Source organism: Callorhinus ursinus, unplaced genomic scaffold, assembly GCF_003265705.2.
Source record: "Callorhinus ursinus isolate GAN/ISIS: 27379988/994484 unplaced genomic scaffold, GSC_fseal_2.0 scaffold1, whole genome shotgun sequence".
NCBI classification, from domain to species: domain Eukaryota; kingdom Metazoa; phylum Chordata; class Mammalia; order Carnivora; family Otariidae; genus Callorhinus; species Callorhinus ursinus.
In genome coordinates this window covers 13,745,470-13,773,020 of record NW_027397063.1, presented here as the reverse complement: position 1 = coordinate 13,773,020, position 27,551 = coordinate 13,745,470, and the positions used below count along the sequence as shown (strand labels likewise).

The following is a 27,551-nucleotide window of genomic DNA, read 5'->3' as shown; positions in this document are numbered from 1 at the left end:
AAGTTATTAACATTTACACTATATAGAGTGAAATGGTGGTTTAACAAATAGTTATACTTCCAAAAGACTGAGTCATGAAAACACTCATTTTATAATACCTGTTACATCTTACTACTAAATAACTACTACTAAATACATCAAGGAACAAAGCAGACAAAACTTTTATTCCCCCAGGATTTAGGGTTTAGTGGCTTATTTGCATGTGATGAAAGGAGAAAGAAACCAGTCTAGCTACATTTAATTCAAATAATGATTATAGTCTGACTAATCCAAGGGAAGTATAAGATTTTCAAGTTTTTTGTGGTTGTTGTTGTTGTTTCTCAATTCATATGTGGCATTTACACAGAGTATTCAAATCTTAAGTGTATGGCTTGATGTTGGATATATATACTCATGTAACCCCTCACAGACTTCCGTCAAATAATAGAACATCTTTAGTAGTTCAGAATCCTATCTGATGCCCTCTCATTGGTACTATCAATTCCCCTAGTGAGGATAATGACTATTTTTATTTCTATCAGCAGAGATTAGTTTTGCCTGATCTGGAATTTCTTACATTTTCCATTCGACATTGTATCTGTGTTTTGTGTGTAGCTATTTTTTCTACTTATTGCTATGTTATATTTAATTGTATAAATATACAAACATTTATTTCTTTATTAAACTGATAAAGGTAGTTGAGATCAGGTTTAGTTTTGTAGTACTGTATATAAAGTCTCAAAGAAATAGTTATATGGGGCACCTGGGTGGCTCAATTGGTTAAGGGTCTGCCCTTTGGCTCAGGTCATGACCCCAGGGTGCTGGGATCCAGTCCCACATCAGGTTCCCTGCTAAGCGGGGAGTCTGCTTCTCCCTCTGCCTCTCCTCCTCCCCCTGCTTGTGCTCTCTCTCTCTCTCAAATAAATAGATAAAAATCTTAAAAAAAAAAAGAAATAGGTGTATATGTCTTTCAGTGGGCATATGTGCTGCATTCAGATCTGTTAGATGTTCAATTATGAAAAATTCAGGGTCATAGGTCATGAATATACTTAATGCTAAAGTGTTTTCTGACATGATAGCAGTAATTTACAATCTTACCAGCATTGTCTGAAAGCTCAGTTATCAAGTTTTTCCATACTCTCATCAAAAGTTAGAATTTCCTGTCTTTTGAATTCTAATTAATCTGGTATTCATGTAGCAGTATCTCATGTTGGTTTTAATTTGCATTTACTAAAGAAAAGTTACACTGAAACAAAGTTCTACTGAAAGAAAAAGTTATACTGAAAACAAATTTATATGTTTATTGACTACTGAAATAGTATTTTTCTGAATGCCTTTTTCTCTCTCATTTTATTAACTTCGCTTTTTTTTCTCATGTACATTAGGGTTTTTAAAATATGTTTTTACACAGCAACAGATATATGTTTAGAAAAAATGCATGTAGTTTTCAGAAAGGGATAATACTCCTCATGACTGGTTTTCATTCTTTTAATTGGATATTTTCATGAAGAGAAGTTCTTGACTGTGTATTTGGTTAATTTTGATTTTTTTCACAGGTGATGCTTTTGACATTCTATTTAAGAGAACCTTATCTAAAGTTACTACAAGTTTATGAAGATATTCTTTATGTTTGTTTCTGTGAGCTTTATTGTTATACATTACTGTTTTAAGTTTACCAAATATCTGAAATTAATTTTTGTGTGCTGTATGAGTCAAAAATTAAGGTTCATAGTTTTCAAACAAGGATAGCCAATATATCCAGTGCAAACTACTGAAACTGAAATGAAATGGTAACTGTTGTAAATTAGGTGACCACATTTTTAGGCTCCTGTTTCTGTATTCTCTATTCTGTTCCATTTGTTTGTCTATCCTTACATCCATAACTACACTGTTTTAGTTATTATAGCTTCATTATATGTCAGCAAACTTGGTCCTATAAATTCCCCATTTTTTTTCATATTTAAGATTACCCTTTACATTTTAGAATCAGTTTCTCAAATCTCAGATTTTTACAAAATCTTTATTGGGATTATTTTCCCCAAATAGACAGACAATACAGATTGAACTCTGTTCAGAGTGGGTTTTAAGCATTGTTCAGACATGCATGTCTGTACTTCCCCTTACAGCTAAGAGATAGTCCGTACAAGATGCACCCATTTTGTGTCTCTATTGAATATCTGAGATATTTCCCAGGTTCCCTACAGCTTCATGTGCTCTGGATCTCATCCTCTGTCTTACAGGTAGCTCATGGCCGCTAAACATTTTGCCCGCCCTTAGCTCCCCCACTACTACCTTCTGTTGGAATTCTTGGTTCTCTTATGGCAGAGCCTCATCTATTACCCCACCCTGCCTGGCCTTGGCTATCACCCTGATAAAAAATGGCTGGAAAGAACACCCTTTAGTCAAAGGATAAAAACTTGCTATATATTGTAATGAGTGGCTGGTCTGTGGACTTTTCTTCCCTATATAATCCGCATAAAACAAAACTTTGTCCCTATTTCTATGTTTGTGTCTATCAGTTTCTGGGCAGCAGGAATAGCAGGAAATGATGCAATCATGGCTCCCATGTCCCTTAAAACTAGAAGTGCAAGAGAAGCTATAAAAAAATGGAAGTATTGAATTTTCTGTTTTTAATAAAAGAAAAGGGGAATAAGAAGCATACAGCATCCAGAACAAGCTTGGGATAGGGAGGAGCAAGCAATCAGTGATGAGGATGAAAAAAGATTTGCCTGTCTGAAAGAGATATATATGTGCAAGAGAAAAAAAAACAAAAAAAACAAAAAAACAACACAGACACACTCTCTACCAAGCAGTATAAAGAGAAACATGAAATGCAAATGGATCACAGACCTGGGTCTGTTGTGTTGATGAAAGGAATCAACATTTTTCCTTTGCTAATTTTTTGGACATACAGGAAGAATCTCCTCGCTACCTCTGGTTCACAGGCTGGGCTTCTACCAACTGTCTTATCCCCTGTAGTTTCCTGAGGTATCACAGTGCAAATGCTTAAGGCATGACATATGCATGTGAAGTTCCAACCCCTTTCTGGATACAAACCAATTTAGTTTGGAGGTTACAAACCCTATTCATGCCTCATTCTCTAGATTCTGTGACTCTGCTACTCGAATCTTCACAGAGCACACCATTTTCTGCAGGACTGTAGACACATGAGCCAACTGCTCTGTTTAATACCTGTCCACCAGTGAATAACGTCCTTGATAAGGAGACTGCTCATGAGGAGCTTACTAACTGTATACTGCACCTGAAGACTGCAAACCAACATAGTCAAAGACCGTTACTAGAGGGCGCCTGGGTGGCTCAGTTGGTAAAGCGACTGCCTTCGGCTCAGGTCATGATCCCGGCGTCACTGGATCGAGTCCCACATCAGGCTCCGTGCTCGGCAAAGGAGCCTGCTTCTCCCTCCGACCCTCCCCCCTCTCATGTGCTCTCTCTCTCTCTCTCATTCTCTCTCTCTCAAATAAATAAATTAAAAAAAAAAAGACCGTTACTAGAGAAATCATCTTGACAACATGTGGAAATGAGTGACTACGTTTAAAACTGGAGATCCTGGGACACTCGGGTGGCTGTCAGTGAAGCGTCTGACTTTGGGTTTTGGCTCAGGTCGTGATCTCGTGGTGGTAAGACTGAGCCCCACGTGGGGCTCTGCACTCAGAGTGGAATCAGCTTCAGATTCTCTTTCCCTCTGCTTTTCTCCCCACTCGCACTCTCTCTTTCTCCACATCTGTAAAAGAAGTAAGCAAATAAAATCTAAAATCAGAGACCCTAAACCCCAAAGAAAGACTAAAAGGAATCTTTGAGGAAAAAAACCTTCTAGCAAGGAAATTCAAGATTCTTATACCTTTGGCTTTAAAGTTCATTTTGGAAGTTAAAAGAAATATATTTTTGTAGAATTATTCTTTTTTTATTATGTTATGTTAATCACCATACATTACATCATGAGTTTTAATATTCAAATGTTGTTGATAAATATTAACTTTTTATGTTAACTTTTTTGCATGCATTAAGCAGTAGGATTAAGGTTTTAAATCAATATTTTGTTTTTATTATTTTCAGATTAGATATTCAGATATGAAGATAACTCAAAACTTTTTTTAAAGCACCTCAGATAACTTGAATGAAAATTTTAGATTCCTACAACCTAATTAAAAACTGAGAATAGATGTCACTGTTTCCTTCCAATTGGGAAATTAAGGCTAACTTAATAGCAGTTATCTCCTGGTATTGTGACCGATGGCATCAGGCAAAACTATATTACTTTAACAATTTAAAATTATTAGCAGGCTCTAGTTTTATAAAGGTAGAAAACAAATGTAGACAATATCTCCTGAGCTGATTGTTGTTGCTTCTACTCTAGCTTCTTTCCCACTGATTTACAATTCCTCTATTCTCCAATATATTGTTTGTTTTTTAATGCATGTTTATTCAGATAAGGGTAATTTGTATTCTATTCAGAATAATGTTAAGGGCTGTAAAGTATGCTCAACTGTCATAGCAAAGTTATATTAATGTGCTTGTAGATATTTGTGTGTGTGTGTATGTATATTTACATATATATTTCAAATTTTCTTAAAAGAAAATAAACATTGAGAAGGATAACAAGGGAAGGCACAATTTTGGTATCTCAAAGCAGATAAAATATTTCAAGAACATATGAACTATTTTCTGCATCAATAATGGTGGTTGACTAATATTGTATCAGAAACAAATCCACTGGGATTTGTCAACATGGAAGCTACTGGTGATCAAAAAACAATAATATTGGTGACAAGGGGAAGATGAAACTCAAAGTGCAGTGGTTTGAGAAGAGAATGAGAGGTAAAAAAAAAAAGTGATTAACTCCTTAGAGAAGAGAAAATTGTGTTCCCTTTTTTCTCTGACACTTTAAAAACCTAAGACACAATGAGAGACAGTTTGGAGTAGTACGACTTTAGAAATGAAGAAGTAGATTCATTAATGAAGCCGAATTTTAAGATAGACTGAGTAATTGGAGACCTTCAGTGTGTATCTACCAGTACTAAGTAAAGAGAAACATTTTGTAAGAGTTGTTTCTTTGTGGGGACAAGAAATTGACTTAGCAAAGGCCTTCTTTAGTTCTGTTTTTACCTGACCTCCACTATATAACTTTAAAATAGCTGCCTGTCTTAGCTAAAATAGGCTTTATGATTAATTTATTCATAACTTTCCTCTAATTCATCTCCCAGGCTTTTCCAGGGTTGTGGGGAGAGGGAGGCGAAAGAAAAATTGATTCTGAATGAAAAAGGAACAATGATTCTGACAAAGAAATTTATCAAAAAAGTATATGATTTCTTTGACACTCCATGTTTCTTAAGCCCCTAAGGCAGAGAGAAATTAACCACACTCCTAGAAGACAATGAGCTCAGCTGTTGACCCTATCGGAGGTTACTTAAGAAGAAAAAAAAATATCAACCATCTGCCAGTCACTCAGTGAGGATAAGGTTTAGCTTACACTTAAAGGTTCCTATTTTATTTCTCACCTATTGTATCACTCAGCATTAATAATGGGTCAGGATCTGTGCATTTTTTTCTGCCTTGATTTAGGTATTTCCTCTTTGTAAAGTGAATTTTTTCAGTGAGGTTGAGTTGAAGGCATGTGGTATGTACTCACATTATCCTAAGGCCTTTTGGATGTTATATGTATTAAAGATTTGTTTCCTTTCCAGTGATGGGTTTCGATCCACATTTTAAGTTTGCCGGTTTGGGATAGATGAAGGCAAAGACGCCTACTGATGTTAATACTGCCTGCAAAACAGAGGCCACTCCACACACCATCACAGCCCAGTCACACTGTATACTGAATTTAGGAGTGAAATATTGAGACAGAATTAAGGTATCATCCTGTCATGCTTCATCATCTATTCATAAATGTCCCACTTAGATTTTGAGGGGAGGGGTGGCTGGTTAAGAGTAGAATCCAGTTTGGAGAATCTGATATCACAGATGTCTGTCTTCATCTGCACCCATTACCGGTATGACTAAGGATTTCTGCCCACTTCATTGTAAACAATGACAAAATCTCATTTCATTTCTAGTTTTTCATACTTTAAAGTGATGTCTCAGGTGTCTTATTTTATTTTTTTAAAATATGAAAAATCTTCCTATTTAAGGGAAAATCAATGTTCCCTAGGGCTCAGGAATGAGCTGATTATTTGTCATAATTCTAAACAAAAAGGTAGGATCATTTAAATGGGATTTCAAATGTCTGAGAGGAATATTAACATTTAAGCTATAACCACAGACTTTTACTGTTATCAGATCTGATCAGTTAACAGAAGTGGGTCATTAGACCCATAGCTAGGACTTTCATTAATGCACAAAAAACCAAAATAATATTAATATTTCCACACTTACCTAATATGCACATAGAAGTGATGTTTACACCAGTATGTATTCAAGCACTAATTCTTTTTCTTACATTACTAAATTTTCCTAATCGCATGTTGTGCTTTCATGTATTAATATAAACACTCAGAAAGACATCGTAAGAGGGAAAAACTGAATTCACAGTTGCTCGCTGAGTGGAACCAGGGACATCGGCTCTTACGTAGTCAGATGGGTATTTTCCAGGTTTTTTCTTTTCTTTTTTTTAAAGATTTTATTTATTTATTTGACAGAGAGAGACACAGCGAGAGAGGGAACACAAGCAGAGGGAGTGGGAGAGGGAGAAGCAGACTTCCCGCGGAGAGGGAGCCCGATGCGGGGCTCGATCCCAGGACCCTGGGATCATGACCTGAGCGGAAGGCAGATGCTTAACGACTGAGCCACCCAGGCGCCCCTTCCAGGTCTTTTCTAATTTCATTTTGCAGCACACATCTTACCCCTTCTTACCAGGCGGCATAGTCCCTACATTCTCATGATTGTCCTTCTGTCTCTTTGGCTGCTCCTCCTTCCCACCCTCTTTGTCTTCATCCCTGCTCAGCTAGAAACTGCGAGCCAACCTTAATGTCACATCCAACTTGCAATAAACACAGATCCTGTGGATTCCATTTTCTCATAATCTAGAGTTTCACCTACTCTTTATTTCACTATTTTGGCCCAAATCACCAAAATTTGTTGTCTGACCACATAATTGCTGTTTTTTATTGACTGCTCCCCAAGGAACTCACACTTTTCATAGCCGCACATTGTCAATGTTGTTCATTGTTTTTTGTTTTACTGTCAATGCTTATTGAGTAATATTTTCATCATCCCTGTGCTTATTATAGTGAAAGAGCTTCATATTTGAAAAAAACTTTAAATTACCATATCTGTTATTAATATAATAATCTATGTTATGGCTATCATTCCATACCATAATTTTCACAGCATACCTTTCGGCATGTTTTCATCCTTGTCATGCATTTGTATTCATGATCTAGTCTTACAGGCATTCCTTGGGGGAAAATATGGTATGTTCTTTCTGGACCCAAGGATTGCTTTACTTATTATCTTAAATAGCATTTCCGTACTTTTATATTGACTAACTCTGATTTGACATTTAAGTATCTGCTTAAATGTTACTTTATAATTAAGCATTTATTGATCTCTAAAATCGATTGAGGGCCAGAGTATATGATGGACTCATGGCATGCTGCATTTTACATGTTCTTTTTTTTTAAGGTTTTATTTATTAATTCGACAGAGAGAGACACAGCGAGAGAGGGAACACAAGCAGGGGGAGTGAGAGAGGGAGAAGCAGGCTTCCCGCGGAGCAGGGAGGCCGATGCAGGGCTCGATCCCAGGACCCTGGGACCATGACCTGAGCTGAAGGCAGCCGCCTAACGACTGAGCCACCCAGGCATCCCCATTGCACATGTTCTAAAACTTGTAACACGCTTCATAATTTATTTGATGGTCTAGCACACTACTGTGCAAGCTCTACAAAGGAAGTGGTGACATGTCTGGTGCACAAGTGTGTTTCCAGCATTGCTCCCTGCTGCACAGGAGATGATCAACTGATGAATTACTACATCTTGCTTTAGAATTCACTAGACTTTTGGATGACATGAAAATGCAATTTAAGTTAATTCTCCCAAAGAATTAATAACTGTTCTTTATTGTAAGAGGTATCTTTTATCTCACAAAAATCTCCATTTGCTGTATGTCGGTATTATCTCAGAATAAGGTAGTTTATTAGTTTTAAAAATCAGGAAAACATAAGAGTATGTGTAAGGGCATGAAACATTCTGGAATGAACACATCAGTCTACGGCTGCTTTTTAAAATGAGCTTACATGAAAATAGTGGGTTTAAACAATGAAAATAAACTCAAATGACCATTATAGTGGGAAGTGAAAACAGAAATTGGAAACAGAAAAGCAAAGGGATGAAAGAAAGAAAATAAATAAATAAATTGACATTATGGGAAACTGAATAAGGCTGAGATTCTCAGAATGTCTCAGGAATTAGAGGAGCCCATTTCCTCTGAAATTGTGGGGTGCCTATGAAGCTAACAATAGGAGAAATCATATATCTGTAAAAACAGAAAGTAGATCATGAGAATTTTCATTATACCTTCACACTGTTACATTGTGCCCTCTCCCTTTGACAGCAGACTGAATTTTCTCTGGAGAAATGAACTCAACCAGATAGACTCAAAAGAGGTCTGAGATTAAAGTTGAGATTAAACTAAGGTTAAAGCTACTATGCTTTAAACAGGGAAACAATTATAAAGTTTATCTTCAGAATAAAAGTGAGAACTCCTCCCAGGACACTATCTGCCACTAGCTATAAGAACCTATAAGAACATGATAGCCAGGCTTAAAAATGTCACACAGGAGACTAAAAACTTCTTCTCAGGAACACGTACCAGCCTAAGGAAACAAAACAAAACAAAACAAAACCTTAAGTACACTCACTTTTATTTTTTTTAAAGATTGATTGATTTATTTTAGAGAGAGAGGGTGTAAGAGTGGGAAGAAGGGCAGAAGGAGAGGGAGAATCCAAGCACACTCCCCACTGAGAGCTTAGCCTGCTGCCCTGGGACTTGATCCTAGGACTCAGAGATCATGACCTGAGTTGAAATCAAGACCTCTGAAACAAATAATACATTATATGTTTAAAAAGAAGAAAAAGATAGCAGGAAGGGAAGAATGAAGGGGGAAATTGGAGGGGGAGAGAAACTATGAGAGACTATGGACTCTGAGAAACAAACTGAGGGTTCTAGAGGGGAGGGGGGTGGGGGATGGGTTAGCCTGGTGATGGGTATTAAAGAGGGCACGTTCTGCATGGAGCACTGGGTGTTGTACGCAAACAATGAATCATGGAACACTACATCAAAAACTAATGATGTAATGTATGGTTATTAACATAACATAATAAAAACAATAAATAAAAAATAAAAAAAAGAGCCTGTCACTTAACCAACTGAGCCACTCAGGTGCTCCGCCCCACCCCTTTTTAGATATCCTTTCTGTAATGGACTGGAAAGACCACTCCACAAGACCAAAACCAAACCGAACCAAAAAAACAAATCAGCAAATCCCATCAACCTACAAGAACTTCCAATGAACTTAGATACAGTCTTACTCTTAAATATGAGGAAAGAGCCAAAGACTTACCCAACCTTTGCAAGAAAACTCTAACATGAAACACAGATACCAAAGCAAGCAGACCCATAAAGGAATCCAGGGAAAGAGAGAATTCAGGGAACAGAAAAAAGTGAAAGAATTGGTAATTAGATACTATTAACATCCTGAAGAAAATAACATTTATTAGATAAGTAATCCATGCAAACACTAGTAATAAAGGGACAGTAATAAAGACTTGCATGAGACTTTCTCCAAGTAAGAAACAAAATTGCTAAGCTAGCTGAAAGTACTAAGAGCAGAGTTATGCTTCTTTTTTTTAAATATTTTATTTATTTATTCATGAGAGACAGAGGGGGAGAGAGAGAGAGAGAGAGAAGCAGAGGGAGAAGCAGGCTCCCAAGGAGCAGGGAGCCCAATGCGGGACTCGATCCCAGGACCCTGGGATCATGACCTGAGCCAAAGGCAGACGCTTAACCATCTGAGCCACCCAGGTGCCCCAGAGTTATGCTTCTTGTGGAAAGTTAAGATATTTTTTATTGCAGACGTATGAAAAATCAGGCAAACAGAAAATAATTATCTTATTAGTTCTAGGGAAAACACAAAATGTACATGTAAGAATAAAATCATAATATGGTAGCTTTGCGTCTATAAGTAGTAATTAATTACCAGATATTTATAATGTTAATATGTAATACTGAAGTAGCAAAAAATTATAATACAATTATAACATAAAATATATGGGGGTTGTACATGTGAAGACAGATACAAGGGAGTTAGTTGTATTTTTCCTAAGTAGGAATCCTAAGTTACATAAGGCTATTTCAAAAGAGGTAAGCCAAAAATTGTAAACATATTATTTTTGAGAAATGGAGACAAATTCAAAAAGAATAACTAGAAATGATCAATCCTTTGCTTCTGGATAATGAGAATCAGATGGTGAGATACGGAGTGCCGTGAGTTTTTCATTATCTGTTAGGTAGAATTCTGTTTTAACTATGAAAATTTATACCTCTGATACAAATGTTTATAAACAAACCACTTCATGCCCAGGTATTCTAAAAAGCCCTGCAGGCAGAAGCATATCATGACAAGCTTTACTCTAATTCTAAGTAAATGCATGATTACTCAGGACACAGGTAAGGAAATTAATGAGATTTCTCTTTGAATAAATGGGTTGGAAATTCTGTATATTTATTTCCCTGAAATTATTTTCAATAATTAATAAGTGACAATTAAAATTTTAAAATAGCTGATTTTATTAAGATATATTTTATACTCATATACATATAAAAAGGTGATGAAGTGAATCAAAATGAGGTATGATTTTCCTAATACAAAAAGTGTAATTTTTTTTAATTCTGATGCTATTGCCATGGAATCATGCATAACCTGGTGCTTTGAGGATAAATGAAGACATTCTAAACAAGGTAACTTATTTCCTTTGTTCTATAAGAACTTGCGGATATATCAATATTCATGAAAAAAAGTTTGGTGGTTTTTTTTTTTTAGATGTATTTATTTATTTTGAGAGGGAGATAGAAAGCTCAAGCAGGGGTAGGGGCAGAGAGAGAGAATTTCAAGCAGACTCTAATTCTTTCAAGAAATATGAAGTATTTGAAATATCCTGTATTTGCTAAACAGTTCCACTGGATGCCAAACACAATTTTTTAAAGAGTTATTCTTTTAGATACTGCATCTTTTGTATCTCAGATGACTTGTTCAAGACTCAAACTCAGTAAAGTATATGACTATCATTTTGTGATTTTTAATGCCTGTTGCCATTATTCACTTTATTATACAACTTTGTTTTGCCCATTAGAATTGTGTTTTCTAATTTTTTTCACAATAGTGTTTAGTTACATAAAGTTATTGACTGACCACATATATTTATCAATTCTCAAGACACTACCAAAGTGATACTAATTTTAATAGTAAAAAGGAATGAAATGCCAATGGCCATAAATCATTTAAAGACTCAGATTATCAAGTGAGAGATATACCTCTATATGAAATAAAACACCAAGTACAAGAAAGGTAAGAAAAGATTTAGAAAACTGGGAAATCCAGTATCTGTCTATTACAATATTCAGAGAAAGAACAAAGAAATCAAAATAAAGGGCATTATCATAAAATGGTAGGCACTAAGTGATGAGAGTTGAAATTTAAAAACATATATATACATGTTCATTTTTTATTTTAAATTTTATATATGTGTGAGAGTGTGTGTGTGTGTGTGTGTGTGTGTGTGTCATGCCGATGTTCAGATGCAAACTTTTTTTTAAAAACAAGTAAGACACAATCTGAAGGAAAAAAATCTGGCACCAAGCAATGTATAAAGAGTAGGGAGAAAGATAATTTGATTTAATGCAATGTTACAAAGTGAAAGTCTAGTTCTTGATCACAAAAGCCAAATGGAATTAAACCATAAAGATATCTCTAATGTAAGGACTGAACAGATGCAGAAGACATTTATCAAGAAGACCAAACTATTTCCCTTCCCCTTCTTATAAGGATCCTTTGATAAAAGGACATGGATACACAAGGCTCATATGGTCCAGATGTAAGTAGCACACAGCCCCTATTGCCCCCCCCCCGAGCCATACGGAAAGGGGAAATCTTAGCTAAAGTCAGAGAAAGGATAAAAAAGTCTTTATAAGATTTGTATAAATACATAAATACAGACCAGTTTTTAAGATCTGCCGTGATATTCCAGACTTGAAGCTTCTGTCATTGAATTCAGACAAGTTATTTTTTCTAACAAGTTATATAATTATATATATATTTTTGCTTTGATGTTCTTAATAATCCATCTACATTAATATATAACAATATGTGGTGGAAATCATCAACTAGGAAAAAGCAGACCTGTAGAAGAGCTACACATGGATTCAGGATGAGTACTGTTTTGTCTTAGGGGTGTGGTCCCAGACCAGATGGAATATACTCAGCTCTTCCTGCATCCAGTCATTAGTACAACTAAATACCCTGGAAATAATTCAAAAGGATTGAGATGTGAAAAGAGAAAGGCAAATGGCTAGCAAGCTCCGGTCTTGAAGTATGATACTGCGGTGATTTTCCTGTTTTTTTCTGGATTGTTTTTGTTTTTGTTTTTGTTTAATCTCCCATTTTCTCTTCCACATTTGCAAAATTAAGCCTGAGAGTATCCCAACCCAGAAAAACCATCAAAAAAAAATTCAAAAAAAAATAATAATAAGACCTGGTGCCATGAAACTTCTAAGAGAAGAAAGTCCAACAAGTTCTAAGCAATGCTTTTCTGGATTTGACATAAAAAGCACAAACAACAAAGCAAAAATCAGTGAGTTGAGACTACATCAAATTAAAAAGCTTCTGCACAGCAAAAGAAACAATCAACAAAATGAAAAAACCTACAGAATGGGAGACGATTTTTGTAAGCCATATATCCGACAAAGGGTTAATATACGAAATATATAATGAACTTACAAAACACAGTAACACACACACACAATCTGATTAAAAAATGAGCAGGGGACCTAAACAGACTTTTTTTTTTCCAAAGAAGATATCCAAAAGCCAAACAGACACATGAAAAGATGCTCAACATCACTAATCATTAGGGAAATGGAAATCAAAACCATAATGAAATATTGCCTCACACCTTTTAGAATGGTTTTCATCCACAAGAGATAAGTCTTGTTCAGATAAGGGAATACTTGTGCCTTGTTGGTAGAATTATAAATTGGTACAGACCCTATGGAAAATAGTATGGAATTTCCTGAAAACATTAAAAGAGAATATTGAAACGATATATGCATTCCCATGTTCACTGTGGCATTGTTCACAATAGCCAAGATATAGAAACTTAAGTGTCCATCAGTGGATGAATGGATGAATGGATAAAGATATGTGTGTGTGTGTATATACACACACATATACATATATATGATGGAATGATATTCAGCCATGAGAAAGAAGGGAATCTCGCCATTTCTAAAACATGGATGAACCTTGAAGACACTATACTGAGTGAGTTAAGTAAGACAGAGAAAGACAAATACTGCATGATATCACACATATGTGGAATCTAAAATGCTGAACTCATAAAAACAGAGTAGAAAGGTAGTTACCAGAGCCTGGGGGTGGGGAAAATGGGAATATGTTGTTTAAGGATACAAACTAGAAACTAGTAGATAAATACAGATTGGGGATCTAATGTACAGCATAGTAATTATAATCAACAATAGTGTATTATAAAAGTCAACGTTTTTAAGAGCCTAGATCTTATTTGTTCCCACCACACACAAAAAAATAATAATTATTATCTGAGGTGATAGAGAGGTTAACTAATGCTATGGTGACAACCCTACTACAATATATAAAAATGTATCAAATGTACATGTTGTACACTTTAAACTTACATAATACCGTATGTCATTTATATTGAAATAAAAATAAATTTAAAAAAGAAACAAAAACAATCATAACAAAACCAAGAAAAAAACAAGTCTCTTTGGTCTAAGCACCAGAATGAAGAAAGCCCAGCGGAGATCTAGAAAAAGGATGCATCTTATGATCATAGGCAGTAATAACTGTGAGCCTGAACTTCCCCTAGACATTGAGGCCACCAGAGCCTGGTTAGGCTGATCTATTCTATATGTCACAGCCACCAGCAGAGGTGACTAATCTACTGTCAAATACAACATCATCTTCATCAAGTTAGGTCAATGCCTTACTTATACCAAACTCACTAGCAGCTCTAGACTCCATCAATCTGCAGCTATGGGATTAGTGTTGTCCAAGCAGGCTTACCCATTCTCTGCTCCATATAAGAAGGCCATGGGAGTGTCCTAAGGACAAGAAGCAACCTGTTCTCCAACCAATATTTAGTGAATGTGGTAGGCCTGATCCATGCCCATCACTAAATCCAGTTGGGAGAACCATACTTTATCTTACAACAGGCAGAAAAAGGCAGACATCTTAAACTTGACATGAATTATCATAGGTATCATTTTCTCTGTCCCACCATACCATGGCACAGAGGCAAGTAAGATCCAGCATCTCCCATCTCTCTACCCAGCAGTAAAAGGTGAACCTGGCCCAATGCCCCATGGCTGTCCACCTAATGACATAAATATCTCGATCTAGCTACTCATGGTCATCCACCCAACAGCAGAAGATCGTCTGAGCCAGACATTTCTATACCCCCTCCCCCACCCATGTCAGGAGGCAACTGGAGTAGTTGCTTCCTTCTTCTGAGGGCACTGACAGAGCTATAATGAGAAGTTACAGGAACCCGGTGGCTGGAGAACAGGCCAGGAGATATGCTCTCTGTTCTGCAAGTCCATCTCCCCCCCCCACTTACCAATACCAGGTGGCCAAGGAAAGCACCTTGCTACCAACATAGATAGAACTAGCATGGAGCCAGTAGGTGCTCCAGTGAAGCCCTAAGAGCAAAGCTGACTAGAATAACATTGCCAGGCATCAGAATGCTGAATTAGAATTACAGTCTACAAAAGTATTCCAAAACGTACCCATGAAACCATGGTAAATGAGAGCAATGAAACCCATTACATAACCATGTAATACCAAGAACCATTAAAATACAAATGGAATGAGGAACGACAGTCAACTGATATGCATACTGAAAGGAATCATGATAGCCAGGTAATGGAACTATGTGACAAAGTTCAAAGCAGCCACAAAAGAGTTACTTACAAATTCTATTAGAACAAATTGAACATAATAAACAAAAAAAGAGAAAAAGAAAAAAAAAAACAAATGTAAAAACAAGGTGACAATACCCACAAAGAAATTAAAATTATATATATAATATTATATATAAAACTGAAAATAAAGTAATTTTAAAAAGCCTCAGTAGATGGGCTCCATAGCAGAGTGGAGATGACGGGACAGAATCAATGAACTTTTGAGGAAAAATCAATAGAATTTACTCAATCTGAACAACAGAGAAAATAGAGAAAAGAGGAAGGAAGGAAGGAAAGAACAAATCTTCAGGAATCTGTGGGACTGAGACAGTAAATCTAACATTTTACTGTTTGTATTATTGGCATCATAGGATGGTAAGAGAAAAAGAGTGAGGCTGAAAAGTTATTGAGAGAAAAGCTGAAAATTTGCCATATTTGGCAAACAACATAAACATAAAGGTTCATGAACTTGAGAAAATCCACATAAAATAAGCCCAAATAAATTCATGCCATGCCATGTTATCATTACACTTGTGAAAAATAGAGATAAAGATAAAATCTTGGAAATGGCAAGAGAATAATGACCTTACCTATAAGAGAAAGACAAAAAAAGAAAAGTAGTAAAATGTTTCTCAGGGACTGGAAGTAAAGGAATCATTAACCCCAAATTCTATACCCAGAGAAAATATTGTTCAGGTATAAAACAGAAATCAAGCATTCTCAATCAGTGTTGTGGAGGGAGGGAGAGAATTATTGCAAAGAGATTTATCTATCATCATTAATGGCAAAAAGAATATCTCAAAACAGAAAGGAAATAACAGAAGAGGTTCTGAATGTAAAAAAAAAAAAAAAGAATAAATAGAGGTCAAGAGAATTCAATTTTTCTTCTCCTTAAATTTTCTTACATTTCATTAGATTTTTGAAGCAAAAATTCTAAAATTTAATGTGGTAGCCAGTGAAAATAAAGGAAATATTTATGGCAATTATATGTTTTCTTTTTTTTTAAAGATTTCATTTATTTATTTATTTGACAGAGAGAGACAGGGAGAGAGGGAACACAATCAGGGGAGGGGGTGGTAGAGGGAGAGGCAGGCTTCCCGCTGAGCAGGGAGCCCGATGGAGGGCTCCATCCCAGGACCCAGGATCATGACCTGAGGCAAAGGCAGACACCTAACAACTGAGCCACCCAAGCGCCCCAATTATATGTTTTCAATGAGAAGGGTAAAGGGACCTAAATGAAAGTAGGGATTTAATATTGTAATACCTAGAGCAACAAATAAAAATACTTGAACATATTATAAATAAATCAAGACAGAATCTTAAAAATGTCTAAGTTACCTAAAGGAAGGCAAACAAAGAGAGAGAGAGAGAGAGAGAGAGAAATACTGAGAAACAGATGACAAAATTCAAAATTGAGAATAAAGACCTCTTGATACTCAACATTTTTTTTTAAATCCAGTTAGAAAATGGGCAAAAGACATGAGAAGTTGTTTCACTGAAGATAATCTATAGATGGCAAATAAGCACAGGAAAAGGCATTCAGCAGCATTAATCACTAGGTAAATGCTAATTAAAATCAAGTATCAACACACACCTACCAAATTGGCTTACAACTGTGATAATATCAAATGAGGATGTGGTGAAACTGGATCACTTATACATTTCTGGCAGGACTGGAAAATGGTATAGCCACTCTAGAAAACTATTTGGCAGTTTCTTCTAAAATAAAAATTCATCTGCCATATTACCCAGCAATTGCAAACTTGGGCACTTATCCCAGAAAAATAAAAATGTCTGTCCACACAAAAATTGTAGGCAAGTATTCATAGAGCTTCACTTGTAATAGGCAAACACTGGAAACAATCCACATATCTTTCAATGGGTGAATCGAGCTGTGGCCTATTCACACCACGCAATACTACTCAGCACCAAAAATGCATAAATCATCCATACATGCAACCTGGATGGGTATCAACAACATTTTGCTGAATGGGGGGGGAAAACCAACATTCAAATATTACATACTGTGTGATTCCATTTATATTATATTCTTGAAATGACAAAACTATGGAGATAAAACAGATTAGTGGTTTCCAGGGGTTCTGGATGGGGGGGCAGGTGGGAGACAGTGGTAACTGTGACTATAAAAGGGTAGCATAAGGGAGCCTCAAAGTGTGGGAAAATTCTGTGTCTTGATATCTAGATGGTTCCATGAAGCTACACATGTGATAAGAAAGCATAGAATTACATACACACAAGCACATATAACTTATACATAAATGAGTGTGTACATAAATGGTGAAATCTAAGTAAACTTATTGGTTTCCACCAACTTAATTTTCCTGGTTTTGTCGATGTGCTATAGTCGTGGAAGTTATCAACAGAGGGGGAGGAATAGTGGAAGGTACATTGAACCTCCCTGTACATTACTCTGCAACCTCCTATGAATCTATATCAAAATTTAAAAATAATTTAAACAATATAAGGACGGGCTACATACTTTTTAATAATTATGTAAATATGTTAAGATGAGGAAGGTATAAAACTGAAACATATAGGTAGGTCAGTATCAGGACAGACTGAGCACTATGACAAATCACCAATTGCCCCAGGAGTAGAGCAACAAGCAGAAGAGAGTTTATTCACTCTCTAGGGGAGGAGAAGGGGCAGATATCAAGAGAGATGTCACCTGGTTTCTGTCCGGCTGGGCCTTTTAGGGGGTTTTGAAGGATGTGAGAAGGTTGCAGCTGTGCCCATGGTGTGGGGAGGGGTGGACCCTTGGCCAGGTACAGCAGGACGTGGCAGGTTTTCCAAGGGGCTCTGTCCGGGTCTCCTCTGGGATGTGGGTTGTGGTCAGGCTAGAGAGGAATATATTTCGTAGTTGGGGTCTACTTTTAGAGAATGGAAGACACCGTGACCTAGAAAAACAGAGTTAGGGCCAAGTGCAAACACCTGTGAATTTTGTCTGTAAGTAGGGGGGGTGGGGGGGTGCAGGGGTGTGTACCTTGAATAGATTCCTTCCAGATAGGATGATAAAGGGGTTCAGTGATCAAAAAGATTAAACAATGGCAGCAGAATATGATTTCAATTAAAAACTTTGATATACAAACAAAACAAAATGTTGACAGAATTAAAAGGAAGGTTAGAGAAATCCTCACTTTTTGTGAAGGACCTAACAATCTTTCAAATGTTTACACCTAAGCATCAAGGTACATGAAAGAAAAGCTGAGTGAAATGTGAAGAGAGACTACGACACACCTTTCTCTAGAACAAGTAAACCAGAAACTAATAAGGATATAGAAGAACTGAATATAACTGTCTGTATTTTCAGTAATTCATATCATTCTTTATACTACGAAACAAAGCCTCAAATCTATAAGCTTCTGCCTTTAAAAGAAGAAAAAATAATAAGATCAAATTAAACCCCAGCGAAGGGACGTTAAGAAACTAGTGAAATAGAAAACAGGATAGCAACAGAGAAAATAAATCAAATCAAAATCTGGTTCTTTTGAGAAATCTTTCCCCAGACTCAGAAGATAAAATTTCAGATATTTAGAATGAAAGATTGAATATCACTATAAATAATACAGACATAAAAATATAAAAGAATACAAATAACAATTTTGTGGCAAGGCATTCCATAATTATACAAAGCTTACCATAACTACCTGGGATCTATTGAAGGAATGTAAGGATGGTGTGACATCTAAAAATCAAGTAATATGGATTCTCATTTAAATAGACCAAACTATAATACTTCATGTCTTATTTATGGTAAGACTATCTTAGCTAACTGGAAATATAGGGGAACATAACCTAAACAAAGACACCTAACAAAAGCAGTTTACACCATACTTAATGATCAAATACTGAATGATATTTTTCTGATATTAGGGATAGAACAAAGATGTTCATATTCATCAGTTTTATTCAACATTATATCACAAAACACAGTCCGTGCAATAAGCCATAAAAATAATCGTATAGATAAGAAATGCGGAATTGAAACTGCCAAGTCGAGATGTTCTAGATTTCTTGGCCCACAGAGTCTATAAAAAAATTATTGTTTCATGCCATCAAATTTTTAAGTGGTTTGTTATGCAGTACATAAAACCTAAATTTAAGATTCTGAACAGGAAGCTATAATAATATTCCAGGGAATTATAATGGTGATGTGGAAAAGTTGTAACAGTGATGTTAATACACATGGATGCTGGATATATATTTTGAATATGGGAGATGTCTTTCAGACATCTAAGTGGAGAGGCTAGGGAAGCAGCTGAATATAAAAGACAGGATTTCAAGGAGCATGTCTGGTTGAAAGGTAGACATTTGAAAGTCATCAGAAATTATATGGTATTTAAAGCCACGAAATTGGATGAATAAAACTACGGTAGTGAGTTTCGTTACACAAAGGGAGAAATTTAATAATCCTTGGCATTTCATATGGAAGAGCTGAGAGATGTGTAATAATAAAAGGTAGATACTGAGAAGTCAACAAGGCTAAAAAAAAACAGATTTTTTTTTTTAATGAAAGACAAATGAAGCAAATAAAATTGGAAGCCAATGGGATCAACAATATTATACTATGCTGAATTAGAAGAAGAACCCAAAATTGATGAGCCTTTAATATGGAGGTCACTGATAACTAGGTCAAGGTCAGTTTCAGTAAAGTGGTATGCAACTGATTGCAGTTAACTTACAAGACGGTTGCACAGTAAGAATTAGACTAATATAGACAACTATTCAGATACATTTGGCACACTGGCAAACAGGGAGGGATGTGGGTCAAGAAAATATTTTTCTCTTCTTTTTAAAATAATATTGGAGAAATAAGAATATGTTTGCATAGTTATAATCCAGTAACAAGGGAAAATGGAGAAAATGTAACAGAAAGATTTTTGAGATTAATCTATCTTAAAATTATAATTCATGAGTGAGATTTAATTTTGAGCTGACATATATATCTATATATCTATATCTATATATATATATATATATATGAGTTGAAGAATAAGGTCAATTTTTTCCCATTACTGAAAGTAAATCGGATTATTTTGACACTACAGATTGCTGATTAGTTTATAAGGTAGATATTTTCCATAGATTAAATGAAATCAATCTGCAAATGTACATACTTAGAACATCATATGTAAAATATATGATAATATAAACATATTACAATATACATTGTTTGCATTATATGGAAATTTTTAAAATATTTTGATTTTCTAAAACTGTAAGTACATTGTGTTAAGCAGGACTTCTTTAAAAGTGTAACAAGTTTATTTCTATTTTTTCTTCTTGAAGTTTTTATTACATTTTATATCACTAAGATTAACATTTTTTATAGATGAAACTTAAAAAGAATAATATACTCTAATCCAGAAAAATTTGCTTTCTTATCATTACACAAAATAATGGATGATCTCTTCTTTCAGGATAAGTAAGAAATTATGTAATATACATTAACAGGTTACTTGAAATATTTTGGTAAGAAAACAAAATTATGCTTCCAGACTCTAAAGAAGAAGAAAATATTTTTATATTTTACTTACTATTTTATTTTATTTTTTAGGAATGACCATGAAGTTTTAAAACTATCAGCAAAAATCATTTTTGAGTAAGGTCAATTATGTGAATTTCAGGACATTGACTTTATCGGCGTCCAAAGAATTGAATGATACTAATTAGAGTGAATGTCATATTTTTACTACTCTTCATGTAAAATATAACAGTTTCAGAAATAATATTACAATAAAAAATATAAATGGACTTAATGATAGTTTATTACCGCAGCAGTATATATTCTTCATCTATAGATATCAAAGACTTGAAATCAGCAGATTCAATACTCCTTCAAAAGATGTAATTCTGAGAGTCAGGGACCATGCGAACTAAACCCCAGGTGAGAAATATTATGCACCTGGGGCACTTCTTGTCAATCTTATTGCTAAATCACTTCTTCCCCAGGAGAACCAGGATGTTCTGCCCAATATACAAACCGGACTTAAAAACAACAGCGTCAGCTACAGCTTGTTCACGCAGAAGCAATAGAGGCTCCACAAACCAGAAGGACCCCAACTCCAAAGAGCACAAATGAGCTGCATGGGTTGCCTGCCAGTATCAACCAATCCGGAAGAGGCAATTTTTCTATCGCCATTAGCATAATAGAGGAGAGTGGGACTTTGGGTGGGAACTTTCCCCACATCTGTAGGGCCTCCACTTTGTTAGAAGCCAGCCTAATCCACCTTATGGTGGTGCTGAGAGCTTTCTTCCAGCTTGAGCTGTAGCCCCAGTAAAGCCTTGCCTGTGTCTTTGACTTTTGGGTCCAGCCTGCTATCATTATTGAGCCCAAGACCCTGACTCTGGTCACACTTCCAATACATTTATACTGCTTACACGATCAAAAATGTTCATTTATGCCACTTCAACCAACTGTGCACAAATTATGTTAATAACTCAATTCCCCCCAAAACTTTCTTCAATCTTAATCATCATTGAAATTAAAATATAATTTAATATTTTTGCAGTGAGGCACGAAAACTGATAAACAGATTTCAAGCATTAAATGATATTATCATAGATATCTGTATGAGAAAATAGGAAAGAATATTAGTTCAAGAAAAAAACTAAAAAAGTCATTACTACAAATATTAAAGAAAAGCTTATTTCTAAAATAATTGTGAATATTAAATCACTATGAAATTTAAATTAAATGCAATGTATTTAAAAGATCAGATGAGATTCAACGTAAAAATGTCAAATTTTACAACACAATATTATTTACCAACATTTAAATTAAAATGAAAAAGTTTAGATGTCAAATTAAAATTGTGAAATCATAAAACATGAATTAATTATGCAAAAATCAAATACCACAGACCTGGGCTATAAAGTAAGTCTCAACAAATGCTGAAGATTTGCTCTCACAAAGAAAATAATCTTTAAAAACAGTGTATTTGGTTTGGAAGACAAGTAAATAAGCACCAACCAGGACACTTAAATACATTTTTTGAATGAGAATGTCAGCAAACAAAAGTTGAGCAAATATGATCAAGGAAAAAAAAGAATTGGATTAAATATACATTACTAGAACTTAAAAGGATAAACATAAACACTGAAGATATAATTATAAATCAATGTTATGTTAATACATTGGAAAATATAGACAAAATGATCATATTTATAAAGAAAGTTACCAAAAATGATTAAATATATAATCTTCTGAATAATATTTTAACCATGACATATCGCAGTTAAATATATTTTAGCACACTTTTCTGAATATTTATATGATATGTTATTTTGCTCCTTTATTGTACCAAGATGATGCATTTCAGCAATTTGTTTTCTAAACCCAAATAAAACCCATGGTTGGGATAATCCCCTTGCAATGCTTCATATTATTGCATTAATATTTTAATATTATATTGGGTTTCTTATAGCTAATTTATGTGTTATAAATATGTAATTTTCATTTCTTGTAATACCTTTGTCAGGTATTAGTATAAAATCGTGCTAACCCATTAAATGAGCTGGAAAATGTTCTTTATTTCGGAAAATATTGTTTAAAACAGTAACACTTTCAAATTTATTTGAAAAAATTTACAAGTTAAGTCATTGGGACCTGGCCTTGAATTTGTGAAAATTTTTTAAAATATGAATTTAATTATTTAGAGTGCTATTCATACTTTCAAATCCTTCTTTTGTTAGATTAAGAAAGTTTTCTTTTCCTATATCCTTTTTCTATTTAAGATGTCAATTTTACTTGGTATAAAAATATTCTTAATATTCATTAATTACCATTTTAATATTGGTATAGTATTGTGACTTAGCCTCTGTCTTGCCTGATATTAACAATTGATATTTAGTGTGTTCCTTAATTTAAATATTTATCCTATTAATAACTAATAAAACAGATTATTTGCTATGTTTTATTGCTTCTCTACTTTAGAATCCACTAATTTCCACTCTAGTCTTTATTACTGCCTTTCTCCTACATGCTCTGGGTTTAATATCCAATTTTCATTCTAATTTCTTAATGTGGAAGATTACATCCACATCCATTGATATTGAATCTTTCTTTTGTCATGTATGTAGTATTAAAGACAGAAAGATTTTTCTAAACAATGTTTTAATTTTATCCCAAGAATTTGATTATATGGTGTTTTCACTATTGTTTGGTTAATAATATTTTCTAATTTCTTTCATGATTTCCTGTTTGTTTCATATGTTATCTAGAAGGGTAATATTTAATTTGTAAACATTTGGAAATTTTCTAGATACCTTATTGTGCTGAATGTTAATTTGATGTCAGAAAACAGAACATTCTATGACTTCAATCCTTTGAAGTTTATAAAAATTTTTCATGCCCCAATTTATAATTTGTTTGCTATTTGTTAAATTAAGATACATACCTGAAACACATATAATCTAAAGTTGCTGGGTACAGTATTCTATAAATAACAATTTCTTTTCTTTTTTTTTTTTGTTTGGAGAATGGGAGAAAGAGAATGGTGGGGGGCAGTAGAGAGGGGCAGAGGGAGAGGGAGACAGAGAATCTTAAGGAGGCTCCACACCCATTTGGGAGACTCACACGGGGCTGGATCTCATGACCCAGAGATCATGACTTGAGCTAAAATCAGGAGTGGGATGCTTAACTGACTGAGCCACTCAGGCACCCCCATAAATAACAAATTTGCCAAGTGAATCATTAGACTTATTCAAATAGTCAATACCTCTACTTTTTGTCAACTTCTACCACAAATCTTAGAGAAAATACAATTGAAACTATAATTATTCTTGTCGTTTTCTATTTTTAAAAGTCAATTACTTCTGTTATATTTAGAACTCTGCTACTAGATGCATATTATATTTGGAATACAACATTCTACTGTAAATTCATACTATCATTCTGAAATTATTCTCTTTAATCCTGGTAACACTAAGCTAGATACACTTGATTTTATATGCTTAATATTGACCATTTTTTTCATTCTTATTTTCAAACTTGTCTGAGATTTTGTATATAAAGTTATATATATATGTATTAAATAGGATTTGCCTTGTTTTCCATCCTGACAGCCTCTGCATATTATACTTTTTGATGGGAGAGTAAGGTAGGTACCTGAATCTATGTTAAAATCAGATTGTAGGAAAAATTCTAATAAAAGGCATACTTTCCTTTCAAATCCTGTTTTCTTTTAATCTAGCTAAGGCATATCTAAAATATGTAAAAAAGTAAAATAAAAGCTGTGTTTTTTTAAAAAGCATTTTGTGGTTTATTTGTATTTTCTGTAATTATTGAAATTGTTGAGATTAAGGTTACCATTTTGTTATTTCCTTTCCACTTTCCCCCTTCATGCTGTTTTCTGTTTTCACCATCTGTTCACTATTATTTCTCTTTTCCTTCCTTGGCATTGATCATTAGTGTTTTTAATATTCCATACCAACATTTTTACTTGTACTTGCTTATATGTGTTTATTTGTGGTGCATGTGGTAGACGTTTCAGGAAATTAAAATATCCTTTTTAATCATATTCTACATAGTATCAATATTGTACCAATTCACGTAAAATGGGACACTTCACAACAGTATAATTCTACTGTTCCTGTGTGTGGAAGACTGGATGTTTAATCTGTTACTGAATACAATTTGTTCTATATCTTTAATACAATTTGTTCAATATCTTTAATGGATATATCTAATATCCATATCAAATGGATATTAAAGTTATAGATATAAATATATAGATGATTTTATTTTTGTCACATTTGCTGATGCATTTTCACTGGTACTCATTATCTCTTGTAGCTGCCATTCCAAAATCCACTTTAATATTTTTTCCACTCCAATATCATAGTCCTCTTATAAAACTTTAGAGTGACATAACGTGCATCCCATGTTACATTTCTGCCAGTGTTTATAGTGCTTTCCCATTCTCTACAGTCTGAAATGACCCCTTGGGATGACATACAAGAAGTCCCGTATTTTATTTATTTGTTTCTCAGAACTTACCCTCCAGAAACATAGATTATCTTCCAGCAATACGTAACACCTATTTCCCAACATGACACATTCTGTCACACATTCATGTCTTTGTACATGGTATTACTATTTTTTTGACTAAAATAACTTGAGGTTCAGGTTCAGAATTAGTTTTTTTTCTTTTTAGAAAAATTTGTTGTATGCGATCCTGTGGGATTTTATATTTCTCTGTTTTAAAGTTATCAAATTATATCATTCTTTTCTGATTAAATTAATATTTTTTAAATAGACCTCAAAATTCCTAGAAATGTTTTCATACCTTCAGGGAATTTTCAATAAATACTAACACAATACCACAACATGAATGAACTTTGAAAACATGAAGCTGGGTAAAATAAGCCAGTCACAAAGAACTTACATTCCTATTTTAGGAAATGACCAGAATAGGCAAATGCATAAAGACAGAAAATAGATTAGTGGTTGTCTAGGCATGGAGAAACGAGGTGAAGGGAAGTAACTGCTAATGAGTTCAGGGTTTCCTTTTTAGATGATGAAAATATCCTAAAATTCATTATGGTGATGGTTGCACAACTGTGTTAATGTATTAAAAACCACTGGAGGCTTTAAATGTGTATATAGTACTGTACATTAATTATATTTCACTGTCTTTTTTTCTTTTTTAAATATTTTATTTATTTATTCATGAGAAACAGAGAGAGAGAGAGAAAGAGAGAGAGAAGCAGGGGGAGAAGCAGGCTCCCCGCTGAGCAGGGAGCCGGATGCGGAACTCGATCCCAGGAACCTGGGATCACGACCTGAGCCGAAGGCAGATGCTTAACCAGCTGAGCCACCCAGGTGCCCTATATTCCACTAAGTCTTTAAAAAATAATAAAAATTTAATGGATACATGGGTCCAAAATTACAAAAAACAGGCTACACAAACTAGTTCCTTTAAGTTTGTTCTTATAGATCAACCAATATTATGAATGATCTAACATTATTTATAATTTTGGACACATATACTAATTGATTTCCATTTATGAACATGATATAATTTTTGCTACTTTCTGGTGACTTAAGTAGTTTTTCATCCACATGTAAATTCTAATACATAAAAATAGCTTATACTGTTTAAATTTCCTTGTTTTATTCCTAAACAATGTAACATTATTTTCTTCTGTGGCACTTTATTTGAAAATCAATATCCATTAGATATATTGGAGCGTGATTGGTTATGAATGGAAATGTAATCTAACACAAGCTAAATATATTACCATGTTTAAATACAAACTTTAAAAAAACATTTAAAAGGAGGTTGAATAGTTAGCTTATAAGGAAAATTAATATTATCTTTCTGTACAGAGAAAATTTCAACAAGGAATTTTAACAAGGTAATCACATACACTGTTTAAATACAAGATCTGACATTTTCATTAATGTTTCACCATATTTCATTTTCAACTATTAGTTTTTTTACCTTTCTTTTAACTGTGATAAGAATATTTAGCATGAGATTACCTTTTAACAAATTATTGCAATACCATACAGTATTATTAAGTATAAGCACAATGTTTTATAGCAGATATCAAGAAATTATTTTTTCAGGGTTTTTTTATTCATGTTTCTTTTTTTTCTCATTTTTTTTTTACTATATTTGACACAAAATGTTACATTAGTTTCAGGTGTACAACAGTGTGATTCAACTTCTCTATGTTATGCTGGGCTCACTGCCAAGTGTAGCTACTCTATGTCCCATGAAACACTATTAGAATATTATTGACGATATTCCCTCTGCTGAGCCTTTTATTCCCATGATTTACTCATTCCCTAACCATAAGCCTGCTTCTCCCATTTTGCCAACCCCCCCCCGCCCCTTTTCTGGCAACCATCAGTTTGTTCTTTGTATTTTTAGGTCTGATTCTACTTTTTGTTGGCTTGTTTTTTCATTTGTCTTATTTTTAGATTCCACATGAGTGAAATAATTTTGATTTCTTTCTTTAGCAGTTTATTTTTTGTCCTGAGTCAATTAGAGCTGAACAGTAAAAGTGCTTTTTTGTCACTCCATCTCTTAGCTTCCTTCAGTTTTCAGAGACTCACCTTAGAAAGGGAGGAAAAGATGCATAGGTGTTGTGACTACATAAACTAGGACTAAGTTCCAGTTCCTTTATAAATGGAGAAAGACAGGTATATTTTAACCTGTCTGACCATCAGCATCGACATCTATAAAATACTGGTAATAACTCTCCTTTTAGAGAGGCTAAAAATGAACACAATGAAATATAAAATATCTAACATAGCACCTGATACCCAGAAAGTTGACAATATATTATAATGATTATTGCTATATATA

At 34.3% G+C, this 27,551-nt stretch overlaps 1 pseudogene; it reads left to right on the top strand.

Annotated features, from left to right (window-relative positions):
- The first annotated feature begins 2,357 nt into the window (after positions 1-2,357).
- LOC112833949 (protein downstream neighbor of Son pseudogene) overlaps positions 2,358-27,551 on the top strand; it is a 39,286-nt pseudogene continuing 14,092 nt past the window's right edge.